Source organism: Macaca thibetana, chromosome 3, assembly GCF_024542745.1.
Source record: "Macaca thibetana thibetana isolate TM-01 chromosome 3, ASM2454274v1, whole genome shotgun sequence".
Taxonomy (NCBI): Eukaryota; Metazoa; Chordata; class Mammalia; order Primates; family Cercopithecidae; genus Macaca; species Macaca thibetana.
Genome location: NC_065580.1, coordinates 144,254,719 through 144,274,704, shown reverse-complemented (window position 1 = coordinate 144,274,704; position 19,986 = coordinate 144,254,719). Strand labels below are relative to the sequence as shown.

Sequence of the window (19,986 nt, the reverse complement as noted above, 5' to 3'; positions counted from 1 at the left end):
CTGTACAATGGCTTCACACAATCCGACATTTCTAATCTTTTCATTCTTTTCTACCTCATTTGGATGATAAAATAAAATCTTATTTTCCTCCTGAAACATGAAGAAACAGAAGCACATTAATATAAACATTTCATCTTAGCTACTGAAAACGCTAAGTTCAATGTCGACCTCTTGTGTCACACATGCTAATGACAAAACAAAACAAAAACGTTTTAGAAAAACAGGAATTGTAATCCTAGCACTTTGAGAGGCTGAGGTGGGAGGATCACTTGAGCTCAGGAGTTCAAGACCAGCCTGGGCAACACAGTGAGACCTCGTCTCTATTATTTAAAATAGTAAGAAAAACAGGAATTATCTCGTCATGTGCAAATACTGCCTACCAGCCAGAAAGGCTGTTTTGATATTCAGTTAGTCACGTTATATCTGAAGCAGCACCAGGCAATTTCTATGAAAACTCAGTCTCTAGATTTCTTTCCTGGTGGTAATTTGTAATACACCAAGGCTTATAAGAAATAAAAGTGTGCACATCTGCAGACACACAGCTCCCTGAAAATTAAATCCAGTCAGTTCCCAGGCATTTGAACTGACAAGTTTTTTTTTTCTTTTTCTGAGATGTGGTCTCTGTGGCCCAGGCTGTAGTGCAGTGGCACAATTACAGCTCTCCTGCAGCCTCAACCACTCGGGCTCAAGTGATCCTCTGGCCTCAGCCTCCTGAGTAGCTAGAACTACAGGTGCGTGTCACCACGCCTGGCTCATTTTTCCATTTTTCTTTTGGGGGGGCAGGTAAGAGATGGGGGTCTTGTTATGTTGCCCAGGCTGGTCTGGAACTCCTGGCCTCAAGCAATCCTCCTATCTCGGCCTCCTAAAGTGCTGGGATTACAGGCGTGAGTCACGGAGCCCAGCCTGGACAGTCTTTAAAAGAACTGTGACTTGCTGGTAATGAAACACAGCTCTGTACATCCTTTGAGAAAGTCGCCGTCCCCACCTCAGAAAAACAAAACGCACATACATACACACCCTCCCGGAATTATTTCCTCATTTGGCCGAAAACTTTTACAGGGTCCTCCAGGCTTGCATCATTTGAGGGCTAGCGTCTGCCACTCTGCTTCCACGCTTCTAGCTGGGGACTAACCACTTAACAAAGCCAAGTTCAATTTTAATTTCCCAGAACTGAGGCAAAGCAAAGCGCAAACAGCCTCAACCTGGGGTGTGGAGCGATAGACCCGACGGGGCTTTATTCCATAGACAGGCATCGACCCAGGACCTGAAGCGGTCCCTGCCTGCTGTCAGGTCCCCGCCGCAGTCCCCGGTCCGTACTCGCACCCGGCGCAACGCAGGCTAGGTCTGTGCCGCTCGAGGTGGGCAGAACCACAGGGCCGCCTCCCCGGGGGGTACCGACGCCGCCCGCCCCTCGGGCCCGTTGACTCCGCGCGCGGCCCCCTCCGCATACCTCTCCTTCGCGCGGCCCGAAGCGCGGGTTGTAAATGAAGAAACTCAGCAGCGCCGGCGGGAACTGCTTCTCCTGGGTCGCCCAGGGCCCGCTCCCGGCCCCAGCCGCCGCTACAGCCATCCCGACCGGGCCCCCACCTCGGGAGCCTCCCACGGCCCGCCCAGCTACAGCAGCCACCTGCCAGGACACTGCACTTCCACCTCCCTCGCCGCCGCCCCGGAAGCGCTCGCCGCCGGCCCGGAAGAAGAACCCGCGGCGCAGCGTTTTCTTCTGGCTCCTCCGGGCGGGCTTGTGGTCCGTTTCCTGGCCGAGTTTGTGTTTTGCTGGCTCGCGGAGTTCTCTCCTGGCTACAGGCGTAGGGCTGCGCATTTCAGGAAAAACTGAGCAGGGCGCCTTTTTTTTTTTTGATAGGGTCTCAGTTTGTCATCCAGGCTGGAGTGCCGTGGCGTGATCTCAGCTCACGGCAGCCTCAACCTCCGGGACTCAAGCGATCCCCCTGACTCAGCCTCCCAAGTAGCTAGGATTACAGGCGCGCGCCACCAAGGCCAGTTTTCTTTTTTGTAGAGGTGGAGTGTCACTATGTTGCCCCGGTTGCTCTCGAACTCCTGGCCTCAAATGGTCTCCCACTTGGGCCTCCCAAAGTGCTCCGATTACAGGCGTGAGACACCACCGCCCAACCTGTTGTTGTTTTGGTGATATTGTTTTTAATTTAATTTAGAGATAGGATCTCGCTTTGTCACACAGGTTGGAGTGCAGTGGTGCCATCATAGCTCACTGCAGCCTCAACTCCTTGGCTCAAGCGATCTTCCTACCTCAGCCTGAAGAGTAGCTGAGACCACAGGCATGCACCACCATGCCCACATAATTAAAAAAAAAAAAAAAGTGAGACAGGGTCTCACTTTGTTGCCCAGGCTGGTCTCGAACTCTTGGCAGCAAGGGATCCTCCTGTTACTAGACGTAAGGTCTTGACCGTGGATTGTCCAGGTTCTTGGCGTGTTGAACAAAGAATTGAACAAAATGCACAAAGTAACAAAAGAACAAAGCAATGAAAACAAACAAAACAAAACAAAACAAAAACCGGAGTAAGGAAGAGACAGTTATTAAAGAGAAAGTATAATTCACAGAGCAGGAGGGGGATAGAGCAAACGGCTCAACAGCTGCCATTAGGATTTTTATTAAGCTGGAAGAATTAGTTAACGCCCCTAGGTTCCCGTTAGAGGCCTCCAATTGGTTACACCCTCTGAAGGATTGGCCTGTGACCAATCAGAGGCTGAAGTGTAGCCGCGCCCCCTCGTCCCCCCTCCCTCGCTGCCCCCCCGTCAATCATAGGCTGACACCCCCCCCAACACACACCCCGGGTCAATCAGCCTCTGATTGACGGGATGAACACGTGGCCTCTATGAAGCCTAATCTTGCCTAGAACTGGCTGCACCTGCTATTCTTTTGTTTCTGCCTTAACCCTTGGTTACCCTCATTCCCTATTCTGCTTCACCTGGCCTCCCAAAGTCCTGGGATTACAGATGTGAACCATCCACACCTGGCCCATTGAGTTTTTAGTTTATTTTAAAAGTATTTTATTCTGAGACAGCTCTTTGCTCTGTTGCCCAGGCTGGAGTGCAGTGGCCAGATCATACCTCACTGCAGCCTGGAACCCCTGGGCTCAACAGATCCTCCCACCTCAGCTTCCCAAATAGCTGGGACCACAGGTGCGTGCCACCATGGCTGGCTAATTTTTAATTTTTCATAGAGCTGGGGTCTCACTATGTTAACTCAGGCTGGTCTCGAACTCCTGGGCTCAAGTAATCCACTGGCCTTGGGCTCTCCAAATGCTGGGATTATAGGCGTAAGCCCCTGTGCCCACCATGCCAGTTTTTTTGTAGAAGGAAATGTAAAAATACAAAGGAAGCCACATTTAGAAAGAAACAAGGCTGGGCACGGTGGCTCATGCCTGTAATCCCAGCACTTTGGGAGGCCAAGGTGGGTGAATCACTTGAGGCCAGGAGTTCGAGACCAGCCCTGTCTCTACTAAAATACAGAAAATTAGCCAGGCGTGGTGGCACATGCCTGTGGTTCCAGCTACTTGGGAGGCTTGAGGCAGGAGAATTACTTGAACCCAGCAGGTGGAGGTTGCAGTGAGCCAAGATTGCACCACTACACTCCAGCCTGGGCAACAGAGCAAGACCCTGTCTCAAAAGAAAGAGAGAAAGAGAGAAAGAAACACATTTAGGGGCAGATGTGCATTCCCTTTGGCCCATTAACATCATCTACAGAGTCCCTGTTTGAGAGGCCTCAAGTGACCATTGGATCACCTACATTTACAAAGTTTGCCTCTTCCCCTTATTCCTTCAGTGCAGGTCTGGAGGCAGATGGGGCACTGTGTGTGCCACAGGAGCAGGATCAGAGGTGGCAGACTCCCCAGAGTGCCTGTTCCTGGACTTTGTTGCCTGGGATTCCCTTGCCTTTGAGTCATGTAGGTTGTGGCATAGTTGGGACGGCTTGTTATGGTTATTTGGATTCAAGCCTTGGCAGCATATGGTTTGGCCAAACTCAAGAAGACTTTGGTTTAGGTTGCCTCATCTGTCACGTTTTTTTTTTTTTTTTTTTTTTTTTTTTTGAGACGGAGTCTCGCTGTGTCACCCAGGCTGGAGTGCAGTGGCGCGATCTCAGCTCCCTGCAAGCTCTGCCTCCCGGGTTTACGCCATTCTCCTGCCTCAGCCTCCCGAGTAGCTGGGACTACAGGCGCCCGCCACCTCACCCGGCTAGTTTTTCGTATTTTTTAGTAAAGACGGGGTTTCACCGTGTTAGCCAGGATGGTCTCGATCTCCTGACCTCGTGATCCGCCCATCTCAGCCTCCCAAAGTGCTGGGATTACAGGCTTGAGCCACCGCGCCCAGCCCTCTGTCACATATTAAGTTTGGAAGCAGAACCACTTCCCTTATCCAGCCTGGCAGAATAGACCACATTTAGGGAAGTGATGAGTTGGAATCTGGACTTGAGATAGATCTGGGGGCATATCCACTTCTGCCGTTCACCGACTGCACCAATCTCCTTGCACCAAAGAAGAGGTAGAGACTCTCTCGTCTCTCTTATTTGGAAAATGGCTCATAGTAAATTCCTCCCAAGTGGGAATTTCACTTGAAAAATTAAGTGGGACTATGAGTGTGCATCAGCTGCCAGCACATCATGATTTCATAAACGATTACTACTGCTCCTTGCCATTGACGCTTCCAATTAGCTTGCTTTAGTGCTTGAAATTATCCCATTAGACATCCCTGTTTTGGCTGGGTGTGGTGGCTCACGCCTGTAATCCCAGCACTTTGGGAGGCCAAGGCTGGCAGATCACCTGAGATCAGGAGTCTGAGGCCCATCATGGTGAAACACTGTCTCTACTAAATAAATAAATAAGGCCGGGAGCGGTGGCTCAAGCCTGTAATCCCAGCACTTTGGGAGGCCGAGACGGGCAGATCACAAGGTCAGGAGATCGAGACCATCCTGGCTAACACGGTGAAACCCCGTCTCTATTAAGAAATAAAAAAAACTAGCCGGGCAAGGTGGCGGGCGCCTGTAGTTCCAGCTACTCGGGAGGCTGAGGCAGGAGAATGGCGTGAACCTGGGAGGCGGAGCTTGCAGTGAGCTGAGATCCGGCCACTGCACTCCAGCCTGGGTGACAGAGCGAGACTCCGTCTCAAAAAAAAAAAAAAATAATAATAATAATAAATAAATAAATAAAATAGCCGTGCGTGGTGGCAGGCACCTCTACTCCCAGCTACTCGAGAGGCCGAGGCAGGATAATTGCTTGAACCCGGGAGGCGGAGGTCGCAGTGAGTGGAGATTGCACCACTGCACTCCAGCCTGGGTGACAGAGTGAGACTCTGCCTCAAAATAAATAAATAAATAAGTAAATAAATGAAAATAAAGTACAAGGTGCTATAGAAGTGAGTGAGATTCATATTTTATAGTAAGAGTCACAGTTTCTCCCAGGATACCTCTGTGTCCTTGTACATGTTTGCCTCTCCCTTCCTCCCACATACAATTCATTGCATGAGGCATCGAAAGATGGAGATGACAAAAAAACAAAATGAAACATCCAGAGATCAAAGAAAAGAACATGCCTTTCCGGTTTCCAAGTTAAGGATGCAAGAATGCTTAGACATCAACGCATCCGCCTCCCCTGACACAGTCCTCGGGTGTGCACGGGTACGAGGCAGGAGTGGTAGTTATGACAGACACCCACACAGGTTTGGAGGTCTCAGAGGAGAGGGTCCGTGTGTCTTTCTCCCTTGGGAAGCTTGGGGAGGTGGTGAGCTTCGCAGAGTTCCCCTCGGGGTCAAGCATGGTGCAGTAACAGTCGAGTAACCATGGAACAGGAGTACCTGGGCGAGAAATCCTTATTGGTTCAGGAAGAAGCTGAATGATTCACTGGTGCACAGAAGGAATTCAGAGAAAGTCAATGCTGAGAAGCCTCAAGGTCAGGACCAGGAGGAGGTAGCGGTGGCCCCTCAAGACCACGAGAATAGAGAGGATTGAGGGTGACTCTGTGTTCACTGTTCGGACTGAGAATACTCCAGTCCCATCTGGGGCCTCGACTCTCTCCCCCAGTCTATGGTAAGAAGGGAGAAGAGGTTGCTTAATTACCTGACATAATTAAGATTCTGACACCCAGCACAATGGGAATTGAAATCAAGTTCAGTTACAGAAATAGAAGTTAGATGTTTTGCACAAAGAATTTGCGAACTCGAAATTCCAACGGAATGAGCTGTGAGAAAGACACATTTTGGTGTTGGAAAGGAAGCTCAGTTCCAAGTAGAAAGTCACAGTTCCGGCCGGGCACGGTGGCTCATGTCTGTAATCCTAGCACTTTAGGAGACCGAGCCGAGTAGATCACTTGAGTTCAGGAGATTGAGACCAGCCTGGTCAGCATGGTGAAACCCCATCTCTACTAAAAAAAAAAAAAAAAATACAAAAATTAGCTGAGTATGGTGGCAAGCGCCTGTAATCCCAGCTTCTTGGGAGGCAGAGGCACGAGAATCCCTTGAACCTGAGAGTCGGAGGTTGCAGTGAGCCGAGATTGTGCCACTGCACTCCAGCCTGGGCTACAAAGTGAGACTCTGTCTACAAAAAAAAAAGAGAAAGTCGCAGTTCCAAGCTAGGTGGTTCTGGACATAGGTTGTCACATATGTCTGTCTCCTCCCTATCAAGGGGGTGTGTGTGTGTGTGTGTGTGTATATATACACACACACATATATACACACACACATATACACACATATATATACACACATATATACACACATATATACACACATATATACACACACATATACACACACATATATACACACACACATATACACACACATATATACACACACATATATACACACACATATACACACACATATACACACACATATATACACACACACACACATACACACACACATACACACACATATATACACACACACATATATACACACACACATATACACACACATATATACACACACATATATACACACACATATATACACACACATATACACACACATATACACACATATATACACACATATATACACACACATATATACACACATATACACACACATATATATACACACATATATACACACACATATATACACACACATATATACACACACATATATACACACACACATATATACACACACATATATATACACACACATATATACACACACACATATATACACACATATATATACACATATATATATAGGTTTGAGACAGGGTCTTGCTTTGTTGCCCAGGTTATAGTCCAGTGGTATGATCATAGCTCACTGCAGCCTCTAACTCTTGGGCTCAAGAGATCCTCCTGCCTCTGCCTCCTATATAGCTAGGACTATAGGTGCGGGCCGCCATGCCCTCCTTGCTATCAAGGAAAGTGAACTTCTTGAGGCCAGGACTCTGTTGGAGTCATCTTCTGGTTCCTGTTGTCTAACACAGTGCCTGTGTCACAGGACACAGTAAATGTGTGTTGAATGAATGAATGGAGGAGGCAGGGGATGGGGAGGAGGGGGCAACAGACGTCAGAGATGGGCTTTCATCCTTCAGAGCTCAGCTACTGCATATCCTATGAATGGAGCTCAGTCCACAGGCTGATCTGACATTCAAGTGAGTTCTCTACTCTGCTCAGCATTGAGCTCTAAGAAGCAGCTGTGGGGTAAAGTTTGGGTGCAATGTACAGCTCTGAGACAAAGGGCCTCTTCATCCTATTCTGTTGGCAGAAATACCAGACCAGTGAGTCGAGTGACCAATCTTTTCTCTGTTGATTTAGAGCCCAGAGACACTGTGTCAGTCAGAGGTGACCTCTACTGTGAGGGTACATCTTTCTCCTGCAGTTAAAATTGTCCTTGACTTCCATCTCCTCCTGAGATCACTTGTGAAGGAGCTTCAAAAAACCGGTTTTTTTTTTTTTTTTTTTTTGAGACAGGTTCTCACTCTATTGCCCAGGCTGGAGTGCAGTGGCGTGATCTTGGCTCACTGCAACCTCTGCCTCCCAGGCTCGAGTGATCCTCCTGCCTCAGCCTCCTGAGGAGCTGAGACCACAGGTGTGCGTCACCATGCCCACATTCTTTGCATTTTTGGTAGAGATAGGGTTTCTCCATGTTGGCCAGGCTGGTCTCAAACTCCTGGGCTCAAGTGATGCTCCTTCCTGGGCCTCCCAAAATGCTGAGATTACAGGTGCGAGCCACCACGCCCGGCCTTGTGACTTTTTTTTTTTTTTTGAGACGGAGTCTCGCTCTGTCACCCAGGCTGGAGTGCAGTGGCACGATCTCGGCTCACTGCAAGCTCCGCCTCCCGGGTTTACGCCATTCTCCTGCCTCAGCCTCCTGAGTAGCTGGGACTACAGGCGCCCGCCACCACACCCGGCTGATTTTTTTGTATTTTTACTAGAGACGGGGTTTCACCATGTTAGCCAGGATGGTCTCGATCTCCTGACCTCGTGATCCACCCGCCTCGGCCTCCCAGGTTGGGATTACAGGCTTAAGCCACAGCGCCCGGCCTTTTTTTTTTTTTTTTTTTGAGATAGAGTCTCATTCTGTGGCCAGGCTGTAGTGCGCAGTGGCGCGATCTTGGTTCACTGCAACTCCGCCTCCCAGGTTCAAGCGATTCCCCTGCCTCAGCCTCCCAAGTAGCTGAGACTACAGGTGCATGCCACTCTGCCCAGCTAATTTTTGTATTTTTAGTAGAGACAGGGTTTCATCATGTTGGCCAGGATGGTCTCAATCTCTTGACTTCATGATCCACCTGCCTCGGCCTCCCAATTGTGACCATTTTTATTCACAAATTTCAAATGGGCACAATTTCTATCAATCATGGTTCAATTGGAGAAGAACCACTAGAAAATATATATTTATATACATATATTATATATGAGAATGTAATTTTAGATGTTAATTTCAGATATTGTGCAATTATGTAATCCTGTAATACACGTCAAGAATTGCAGGTCTTGGCTGGGCACAGTGGCTCATTCCTGTAATCCCAGCACTTTGGGAGGTCGAGGTGGGTGGATCACCTGAGGTCAGGAGTTCGAGACCAGCCTGGTCAGATGAATGGCTACCAGCACTGGCCTCCCAAGAGTAAAGTACTATGCCTACTGCTTCGTGCCACCCTTCAAGTCCCAGGCCAACTGGCTCATGGCCCATCCTAACTACATATCTAAAACCTAAGCAAGTTGACATATGAAAAAGCCATCACACAAGTAATACCACGGTTTGATAAAGTGAGGTGGCAGGTGCACAGGTATTATAGTGCTCAATATTCTCCTTATGTTTGAAATACTTTATGATTTAAAAATAATTTAAGAGCCAGGCACAGTGATTCACACCGGTAATCTTAGCACTTTGGGAGGCTGAGGCAGGCAAATCGCTTGAGCCCAGGAGCTGGAAACCAGCCTGGGCAACATTGTGAGACCCCATCTCTACAAAAAAAAAAAAAAAAAGTAAAAAGAAAGAAAGAAATGAAAAAACCTTAGCTGGGCATGGTGGCATGCACCTATAGTCCAAGCTACTCAGGAGGCTGAGGTGGGAGGATCACCTGAGCCTCGGGAGGTCGAGGCTGCAGTGAGCCGTGATCACTCCCCTGTAGGCCAGCCTGGGCAACAGAGCAAGAGCCTGTCTCAAAAACATGATAATTTAAGGTGAATAGGTTTACATTCATTGTAGAACCCCTAGGAAAACAATGTCAAAATCTATCCCCCCACCACCAAAAAAAAGTTGACTTTGAAACCCATGAAAACATATGCAAATGAAGAGTCTTTCCAGTGAATCAATTAGCAGGCCAGGTGAAAACCATCCTGGTGATTCCAATTTCATCTGTCTTCTTAGTGTTTGCAAAGTAACCCCACACCTTAGCATGAGCAGAAGATATAAGATAGGTTTTTGCTTGCAATTGGATTCCTGAGTGCTCATCACATAAAATTAAACTGCAGTCATGGCACAGAATTAACTATGTAGCCTGTAAACCTGTACAAATAGACAAGTATTTCCTGTCTTCACTGTTTTGCTATCCTTTGCTTATGAGCTAGAAAGAACTACTTTGTAAATACCACTACTAAGTCTTTACTAAGTACTACTACTTAGTAAACAACTACTTACAAAATACTAAAGCATTTAACTGAGTATCAGTACTTAGCAAATGACTACCTGCAAAATACTAAAACATTTACTGAATAACTGTACTTAGCAAATGACTACTTACAAAATATGAAAGTGTTTACTGTGTAGCAGTACTTAGCAAATGACTACCTGCAAAATACTAAAACATTTACTGAATAGCCATACTTAGCAAATGACTACTTACAAAATATGGAAGTGTTTACTGTGTAGCAGTACTTAGCAAACGACTACTTACAAAATAGGAAAGTGTTTACTGTGTAGCAGTACTTAGCAAATGACTACTTACAAAATACTAATTACAGATTTGTGCAATTATGTAGTAGTGCTAAATAGTAAAATACTTAGTATTTACAAATGACTGAAGTATTTACTAATTAGTAGTACTTACAAAATAGTATTTACAAAAAAGTATTTACAAAATCCTACTTCATAGTATTTTGTAAATACAAAATTTTATAAATGCTTCATAATGTACAGATGCTAAAGCAAAATACTAGATAATGTTTGAAGTATTTTAATAATTCTTATTAGTCTCAACCACTAAACATTCACAAAGCTGGTTTTTCAATTTTTATTTTTTTATGTCAATCTCTGTATTGTTCCAATTTTAGTATGCGTGCTGCCAAAGCAAACACACAAAGCTGGTTTTAAGATCATGTTCTGGACAGGCGCGGTGGCTCACGCCTGTAATCCCAGCACTTTGGGAGGCCGAGGTGGGTGGATCACCTGAGGTCAGGGGTTCAAGACCAGTCTGGCCAAAGTGGTGAAACCCCATCTCTACTAAAAATACAAAAATTACCCAGGTGTAGTGGCAGGTGCCTGTAATCCCAGCTACTTGGGAGGTTGAGGCAGGAGAATTGCCAACCCAGCAGGCGGAGGTTGCAGTGAGCCGAGATTGTGCCACCACACTCCAGCCTGGTGACAGAGTGAGACTCCATCTCAAAAACAAAAACAAAAACAAAATCACGTTCTACCAAAATATGAACTACTCTCCCAAACTATAAGGCAAAATTATAATTAAGTAAAAATAGTCAAAATAAAAGCCACCGTTCCAGTCCTGTTTTATAAGCAATTAGGGAAAATAACAGGATGCTTGTTTTTTCAGCTCTATGACCTACGTTGCAATCTAGACCTTCATTTCTTTCTTTTTTCTTTCTTTTTTTTTTTTTGAGATAGGGTCTTGGTCTGTCATCCAGACTGGAGTGCCGTGGTGTGATCACAGCTCATTGCAGCCTCCACCTCCATGGGCCAAGGCGTCCTCCTGAATGGCTGGGACTACAGCTGCGCCACCACACCCAGCTAGCTTTTACATTTTTTGTAGAGACAGGATCTTGCCATGTTGCCCAAGCTAGTCTCAAACTCCTGGGCTTAAGTGATCCTTGAACTTTGGCCTTCCAAAGTGTTGGGATTACAAGTGTGAGCCACCACACCTGGTCATAGACTTTCATTTCAAAGTCAGCATATGCCCGGGTGCGGCGGCTCGCGCCTGTTATCCCAGCGCTTTGGGAGGCCAAGGTGGGCGGATCACCTGAGGTCGGGAGATGGGGACCAGCCTGACCAACATGGAGAAACCCCGTCTCTACTAAAAATACAAAATCAGGCAGGCGTGGTGGCGCATGCCTGTAATCCCAGCTACTCGGGAGGCTGAGGCAGGAGAATCGCTTGAGCCCGGGAGGCGGCGGTTGCAGTGAGCTGAGATTGCACTGTTGCACTCCAGCCTGGGCAACAAGAGCGAAACTCTGTCTCAGCAACAGCAAAGTCAACATGCATCGTTTGGGTGCTGAGAACAAGCTCTCTTGAGGCAGACCTGTGGTCATCTGCAAATTAGGTAAAAATAGAGAAGGCAAGCACAAAGATAAAGTTGGCTGTATGTTTGTCAATCCCTTTTCTGGATTGTTAGAATTTTCTCTAGAGTTTTGATATCATTTGGGGTATGTTATATTTAACATTTTCCTTCAGTACATAAAAAGACATACAAACGAGTCAAACAATGAACAGAAATTTTGGGAACAGAACGGCGTGCCAAGCTTTCCTTACTTTGCGTGTGGGACACACTCGTGGCATGACAGATTTTTTTGAAATCAGAATTTATTACTACTTTGGGCCAGGTGCGGTGGCTGATGCCTGTAATCCCAGCACTTTGGGAGGCTGAGGGGGGTGGATCACCTGAGATTGGGAGTTTGAGACCAGCCTGGCCAATATGGTGAAACCCCAACTCAAGTAACAATACAAAAATTAGCTGGGCATGGTGGTGGGCGCTTATAATGCCAGCTACTTGGGAAACTGAGGTGGGAAGATCACTTTAACCTGGGAGGTGGAGGTTGCAGTGAACCAAGATCACGCTACTGCACTCCAGCCTCGGGGCAACAGAGCGAAACTCTGTCTCCAAAAAAAAAAAAGAATTTATTACTACTTTGGTTTAGTGATAATAATTGGGCAAACTCTGCATCTCTTTTCATTTTATTTATTTTATTTTATTAATTTATTTTTGAGACAGGGTCTCTCTCCGTCACCCAGATTGGAATGTAGTGGAGTGATCATGGCTCACTGTGGCCTCAACTTCCAGGTTCAAGGGATCCTCCCACCTCAGCCTCCCGAGTAGCTGGGACCACAGGGGCATGCTACCACACTCAGCTAATTTTTAAGTTTTTTTTTTAGAGACAGGGTCTCCCTATGTTGTCCAGACTGGTCTTTTTAATTTTAATGTTTTTCCTTCATTTTCTCTAGTTACCATGTTGCTTTTTCTTTTTTTCTTTTTTTGAGATGGAGTCTGTCTCTGTCACCCAGGCTGGAGTGGCAGTGGTGTGATCTCAGCTTGCTGCAACCACCACCTCCTGGGTTCAAGCGATTCTCCTGCCTCAGCCTCCCAAGTAGCTGGAATTACAGGTGCTTGCCACCACACCTGGCTAATTTTTGTACTTTTAGTAGAGACGGGGTTTCACCATGTTGGCCAGGCTGGTCTCTAACTCCTGGCCTCAGGTGATCCAGCCGCCTCAGCCCCCAGCACTTTGGGAGGCCGAGGCGTGAGCCAATGCACTTGGCCCATGCTGCACTTTTATAAAGGCTCCAGTCTTACCTCACTGTTCTGTTCTCCTCCCAGCTGGCGATAACTAGTATTATCATTTTACTACATCTCCTTTTATTCTTTTCATTGTGAGATACATGTTCAATAGGAAATTTGTATGAAATTTATGTAATGACAACTCGGGTAACTTAAAAAAATTATTTTCAAATTATACTTCCCATCAAATACTTGGAAATGCTAATTTTTTAAAACAAAATGCAAACTTAGAAAAATAACAACTAAATAAAAAAGTGCTAATTAATGAATATGCTCAGATGTGCAAAGAGGTTGGCCATGGTGGTTCATGCCTGTGATCTCTGCACTTTGGGAGGCTCAGCTGGGAGGATCACTTGAGGTTAGGAGTTCCAGACCACCCCTGGCAACACAGCAAGACCCTGTCTCTATAAAAAATTCAAAACTTAGCTGGGTGCAGTGGTGACCACCTGTAGTCCCAGCTACTTGAGAGGCTAAGGCAGGAGAATCATTTGAGCTCAGGAGTTGGAGGCTGCAGTAAGCTATGGTTGCATCACCACACTACAGCCTGGGCAACATAGCAAGACCCCATCTCTAAAAATTTTTTTTTCTAATCCCCAAAGAGTTTTACTTGTATGCACAGGTGGAGTAAATCCCCCCTCAACCCCAGCAGAGCATACTCAGAATCCAAATAACATAATTAAAATTCGGTATGAGTAAAGACGAGATTATCAGGTTTCATGTAAGCGTACCACCTGGCACTTCTTGGGTGTTAGAGACAGTGCTTCATTATTGCTGCTTATTGGCTGTTGACAGAGACTCTGAAATGAGTCCCTAAGATCGGGATGGAAGAATGAAAAAGTAGTGTACTGTTATTTGAAATGGACAAAAATAATTGTCCATTTGAATTGTACTTTTGAAACAGTAGAATAAAATTTATGAATAATCAACTGAAATTCTACCTATAGAAAATCCGGCTGGGCACAGTGGTTCACGCCTGTAGTCTCAGCGCTTTGGGTAGGCTAAGGCAGGTGGATCAATTGAGGCCAGGAGTTTGAGACCAGCCTGGCCAACATGGCAAAACCCTGTGTCTGCAAAAAATACAAAAATTACCTGGGTGTGGTGGTGTGCACCTGTAATCCCAGCTCTCGGGAAGCTGAGGCAAGAGAATTGCTTGAACCCAGGAGGTGGAGGTTGCATGAGCTGAGATTACACCACTGCACTCCAGTCTGGGCAACAGAGCGAGACTCTGACTCAAAGAAAGAAAAGAAAAAGAAAATTTCTGGCTATTTCTCCCTTTGTATACATCTAAGCATTTTCCCTAAGACAGTAAGGCCTAATAGTCTTGACCTAATCCAATCCTAATGAGCTTGGCTTTACTCACAGCACTTTTTAATTGTGTTGTTTGGATTTGGGGAACTCTCTTGGAGCATTTAATTCCACCTGTGACTAGGAGGAAACCTCTTGGGGCACTAGTTTATTTTTGTAGAGATGGGTCTTGCTATGTAAGACTTAATGACACAGTGTCCCCTGGGGGCTCCATAAAACCCTCTTTAGTCATTTTTCCTATTCAGGTGCCCTCCTGATTGACAGAAAAGAAATAAGAGAAATTAGGCCGGGCGTATGGCTCATGCCTGTAATCCCAGCATGTTCAGAGGCCCAGGTGGGAGGACTGATTGAGGCCAGGAGTTCAAGACCACCCTGGCCAACATAGTGAGAACCCCCCCCCCCGCCATCTCTATTAAAAAAAAAAAGAGAGAGAGAGAGAGAAATCCATGCTCTTAACCTAGATTAGGGTGAGGTTGTCTTGGCAGCTGCAGTGGGTAAGGAGTTCTTGGTCCATGAAAAACTCACAACTGTGATTTAAAAAACGTTATCATCCACGTTGTTTCTTTGAGGTGTCTGTGGTGGTCAGAAGCCCCATGGAACGACAGAATCACCCATTTAGAACTGTTGATGAGACAAAGAATCCTTAGCTGGGGACGGCTGGTGCAGTGAAAAGAAAATAGCAGATCAGAATATACCAGTGTATGGTGTGGCGGTGAAGGCAAAATGTGGATTGTTTTAAGAATCAAGGCTCAGCCAGGTGCGGTGGCTCACGCCTGTCATCCCAGCACTGTGGGAGGCCAAGGTGGGCGGATAACCTGAGGTCAGGAGTTCAAGACCCGCCTGGCCAACGTGGTGAAACCCCTTCTCTACTAAAAATACAAAACTTAGCTGGGCGTGGTGGTGCTCGCCTGTAATCCCAGCTACTCAGGAGACCGAGGCAGCAGAATCGCTTGAACCTAGGAGGCGAAGGTTGCAGTGAACCACTGCACTCCAGCCTGGGCAACAGAGCGAGACTCTGACTCAAAAAACAAAACAAAACAAAAAGTCACTATGCTGAGAGTGATACTGTAAAAATAAATAAATAAATAAAAGTTTGTCCCTGTCCCCCTAAAGTCATCCTGAGGCCCCCTACTAGTATGTGCCCCATACTCTGAGGAACTACATTTAACATGACCCTCCGGAAAACAGAGTTCAAAAACCACTAAGCTGGTTAGTGTGCCAGAAGCAATCCGGAAGAGCCCCGGACCTCTTGTGAGGTGGAGGGTTTAGTAAAAAGTGTGAGCTTTTACACCAGCTCTCCAGAAAATGCCTCAATTGTTCCCAGGAGTCCTCCACTTGCAGGGTTAGCCAGAGAGAAGAGCTTTCATGTGCCACCTGGAAACCAGCCTGGTGAGAATTTCCTGGCTTGAGACTGCCCAGCCCTCATGACAGCCTTGTCACAGAACCCCGGAGGCTAGCCTCAAATGCCAAGGCGAGTCTAGGTGTACTGGGCTCAGGTGAATTGCCTTAGAGCCCGGAAACCAGTGGCTGAGAAAGAGAAGGGGGGGCTGTCAGAGGATGGGTGAGAGCAGGTGAGCCTCTCTGAGAGCTTGTTTCTCTCTCTCTCTCGCTAGCTTTTTTTTTTTTTTTTTTTTTTTTGAGAGCTTGTTTCTCGAAGAAGAAGAAGAAGATGGCCGGGTATGGTGGTCATGTGTAAGATTGGGTTGGAATCCTTTGGGAGGCCTAGGCGGGCAGATCACCTGGGATCAGGAGTTCGAGACCAGCCTGGCCAACATGGTGAAACCCTGTCTTTAAAAATACAAAATTAGCCGCACATGGTGGCAGGCACCTGTAATCCCAGCTACTCGGGAGGATGAGGCAGGAGAATCGTTTGAACCTGGGAGGCAGAGGTTGCAGTGAGCCAAGATCATGCCACCGCACTCCAGCCTGGGTGACAGAGTGAGACTGTCTCAAAACAAAGAAGAAAAAAGACTTGAAAATGAGTCTGTGGTGGCTCACACCTGCAATCCCAGCAATTTGGGAGGCTGAAGTGGGAGGATGGCTTGAGACCAGCAGTTCCAAACCAACCTGAGCAACATAGCGAGACCCTCCCCCACCATCTCTAATAAATAAACAATGAAAAGTAAGGCTGGGTGCGGTGGCTCATGCCTGTTATCCCAACACTTTGGGAGGCTGAGGTGGGAGGATGGCTTGAGCCCAGGAGTTTGAGATCAACCTGAGCAACATAGCAAGTCCCGCCCCCACCATCACTAATAAATAAACAATGAAAAGTAAGGCCAGGTGCGGTGGCTCACGCCTGTTATCCCAACACTTTGGGAGGCTGAGGTGGGAGGATCGCTTTAGCCCAGCAGTTCGAGATCAGCCTAAGCAACATAGCAAGACCTCACCTCTACCAAAAGTACAAAAGTTAGCCGGGTGTGGTGGTGCATGCCTGTAGTCCCAGCTACGCAGGAAGCAGAGGTGGGAGGATGGTTTGGGTCCAGGAGGCAGAGGTTGCAGTGAGCTGAGATCATGCCACTGCACTCCAGCCTGCGCGACAGAGCCGGACCTTGTCTCTAAATAAATAAATAAATAATAAAGAGGAAATGGGTCTGTTTGTACTAACCTGGAAATGCAAGTCTCTCCTGAGCTTTACAGACCACTACAGACACGTGTTCTGTTTTGTCTTAATTAAAAGCAAAGTGGCTTTCTAACTAACACATGGCAGAAAACACACCGGTAAGAGTGATTGGCCGGGCGCAGTGACTCATGCCTATAATCCCAGCACTTTGGGAGGCCAAGGTGGGCGGATCACTTGAGGTCACGAGTTTGAGACCAGCCTGGCCAACATGGTGAAACCCCATCTCTACTAAAAATACAAAAATTAGCCGGGCGTGGTGGTGTGCACCTGTAATCCCAGCTACTTGGGAGGCTGAGGCAGGACAACAGCTTGAACTCGGAAGGCAGAGGTTGAAGTGAGCCAAGATTGAGCCACTGCACTCCAGCCTGGGTGACAGAGTGAGACTCCGTCTCAAAAAAAAAAAAAAAAGAGTGATTTTATGCTGGCTAAAATCCCTTTCTATTAATTTCAGCGTCAGAAGATTTGCTGAGAAAAATCCTAGCATGACAATGGCATTTATTTGTAACTTTAAAGAAACAACCAAAAAAATCCTCCAAAACCTGATTTCCTTGTTTGCTCAAGCGTAACACCAGCATGGCACGCTTCAGGCTTGATGGGACCAGAAATCTGATGAAAAACCCTTGGTCCCAGCTTGCTTGAGTGTGGTGCTGAGAAAAAAACACGCCCACACATCAGCAGATGATGAGAAGCCTGTCTTTATTGGGTGATTTTTAGAGGCATTGCCAGTTGGGGGAAGGGGGCTTACAGAAGTCGTCAGGGCACATCTACCGCCGAGAACGTCGTGAGTGACTCATGACCTCGCTGAAACGATTAGCAAACTGCAGAAGGTTTCCAGGGAAATTAACAAATTAAGTAGGGGTAGGATGTGGGGTTCCCCATTCCCAGGGCTTTGGAATCCTTCCAGGTGATCATTCCTTTCTCTCTTTTCTGCAGACACGGGCTTTTAAGAGTGCACCATTTCCTGGAATTCTAGAACAGAAGAGGTGAGAACAGGGTCAGTGGAGGTGGCTTGGTTCTTTACAGACATGCTGTGGCCAATGAGAATTCCAAAGAGGGAAGGAAGTGAAGAAAATTGTCAGATGATGGGCATGGCCCCCTTGGAGGGGACAAAAGAAAGAAAAACCGGCTGGGTACAGTGGCTCACGCCTGTAATCCCAGCACTTTGGGAGGCCGAGGCAGGTGGATCATTGGGTCATGAGATTGAAACCATCCTGGCCAAAATGGTGAAACCCTGTCTCTACTAAAATACAAAACTTAGCTGGGTGTGGTGGCGCACGCCTGTAATCCAAGCTGCTTGGGAGGCTAAGGCAGGAGAATCGCTTGAACCCGGGAGACGGAGGTTGCAGTGAGCTGAGATCGTGCCATTGCACTCCAGCCTGGACGACAGAGCCAGACTCTATCTCAAAAAAAGGAGAGGGGAGAGGAGAGGAGACCTGGGTGTCAATGACTATATCTCGAGGGAGTCCACAGGGTTCCCTTTCTCTGAATAATCTTATTTAACAAACATCTTCAGCTTTGCAATAGAGGCCTTTGAATTAGAACTTGTCAAGCCCATCACTTCTATTCGTTCATTTTGAATGAATGAATGAATTCAGTGTAATTACCTGTGACCATCTGTGAACATTTAACTTATCGTCTGGTCAATTTCAGACAGAAAGGGGAGGTTTCCTTTCTCTATTCTGTAGCTGGGTATTGCATTTTTAGGATATATTTGGTAGGGTGGGACTTTGAACTGACTCTCCTCCAGTGAACCTACCTCCAAAAGTTTCTGTTACTAAAAGAAGGATAATAGTAATAATAACAAGGTATGGACGTTACAGATTGATATAAAAAACTGGGGATTTGCTTTATATTTATTGATAAGCTTTGTTTATTTGGAAATCTTTCATGGTTATGTTTATCTTTTTTTTTTTTTTGAGACAGAGTTTCGCTCTTGTTGCTCAGGCTGGAGTGCAATGGTATGATCTTGGCTCACTGCAACCTCCGTCTCTTGGGTTCAAGCGATTCTCCTGCCTCAGCCTCCCGAGTAGCTAGGATTACAGACGCCCACCACCACGCACGGCTAATTTTTTATATTTTTAATAGAGACGGAGTTTCACCATGTTGTTCAGTCTGGTCTTGAACTCCTGACTTCAGGGGATCTGCCCGCCTTGGCCTCCCAAAATGCTGGGATTACAGGCTTGAGCCACCACGCCCAGCCCGTGGTTATGTTTAAATAAGTCAATCCCCCCCTTACCTAATCTGTTTTTATGAGCTATCTATCTGCATTAACTCCCGTGTAGTAAGTGATAGTGGTATAATTTTGAACAGGTTTTTTTTTTTTTTTTTAAATAAGCATCTAATATAGCAGTTTTAAATTTCAAATTGGCACCACCAGAAGGACCACCATACGTTCTGCTGAGTTGGCAGGCACAAAGTAGCTCAAAAGCACTCTAGCAACGTGACAAAAGCAAGTGAAAATAGTCCTACAGCTGTGCTAGTGTATGCTAAAGCTCAAACCTAGGATTCTGCCTACGGAAGATGCAATAAATGAGGTTGGCTTATTTGTTCTCAGTTTAATATTATCCACTTGGCGGGCTAATGTCCAATAAAACATATTTGTCTAAACCCTTGAAAACAAAGAGGCCTTCCTACGCACACCAATGGACTCTGGTCTGAAGACGTAAATCTTCCCCTTATTCTGAGGGGTTCAAACCCCACTGGTGGAAATTCCTTGTGCTATATGCAGGTGCATTATGGCATCTTGCGAATAACTGGCCAGGTGGCTAGCTAGTCCTCTAGTCAGGTGAAGGATATTTTGCAGCTCCTAGACAATGACCAGTGTGACCAGCTTCTACAGCACCTGCCGAGCATTATGCCAGGGTTTTTACACACATCATTT

General features: G+C 46.5%; 1 protein-coding gene across 16 annotated transcripts in view; it reads right to left on the bottom strand.

Moving 5' to 3' along the window:
• Positions 1-19,986, bottom strand: part of ACTB (actin beta) — a 468,316-nt gene that overhangs the window by 371,586 nt on the left and 76,744 nt on the right. The window contains exon 1 of one of the 16 annotated variants that reach the window (XM_050784115.1): positions 19,332-19,335. The exons of 9 other annotated variants lie outside the window; for them this stretch is intronic. The gene's annotated coding sequence lies outside the window, so the exon portion shown is untranslated. Of the gene's footprint in view, positions 1-2,761; positions 2,766-2,787; positions 2,792-13,811; positions 13,816-14,881; positions 14,886-16,575; positions 16,580-16,723; positions 16,728-19,331; positions 19,336-19,986 lie in introns of those variants that run through there. 6 more of the 16 variants (XM_050784097.1, XM_050784098.1, XM_050784087.1 and 3 more) reach the window with 6 other exon arrangements.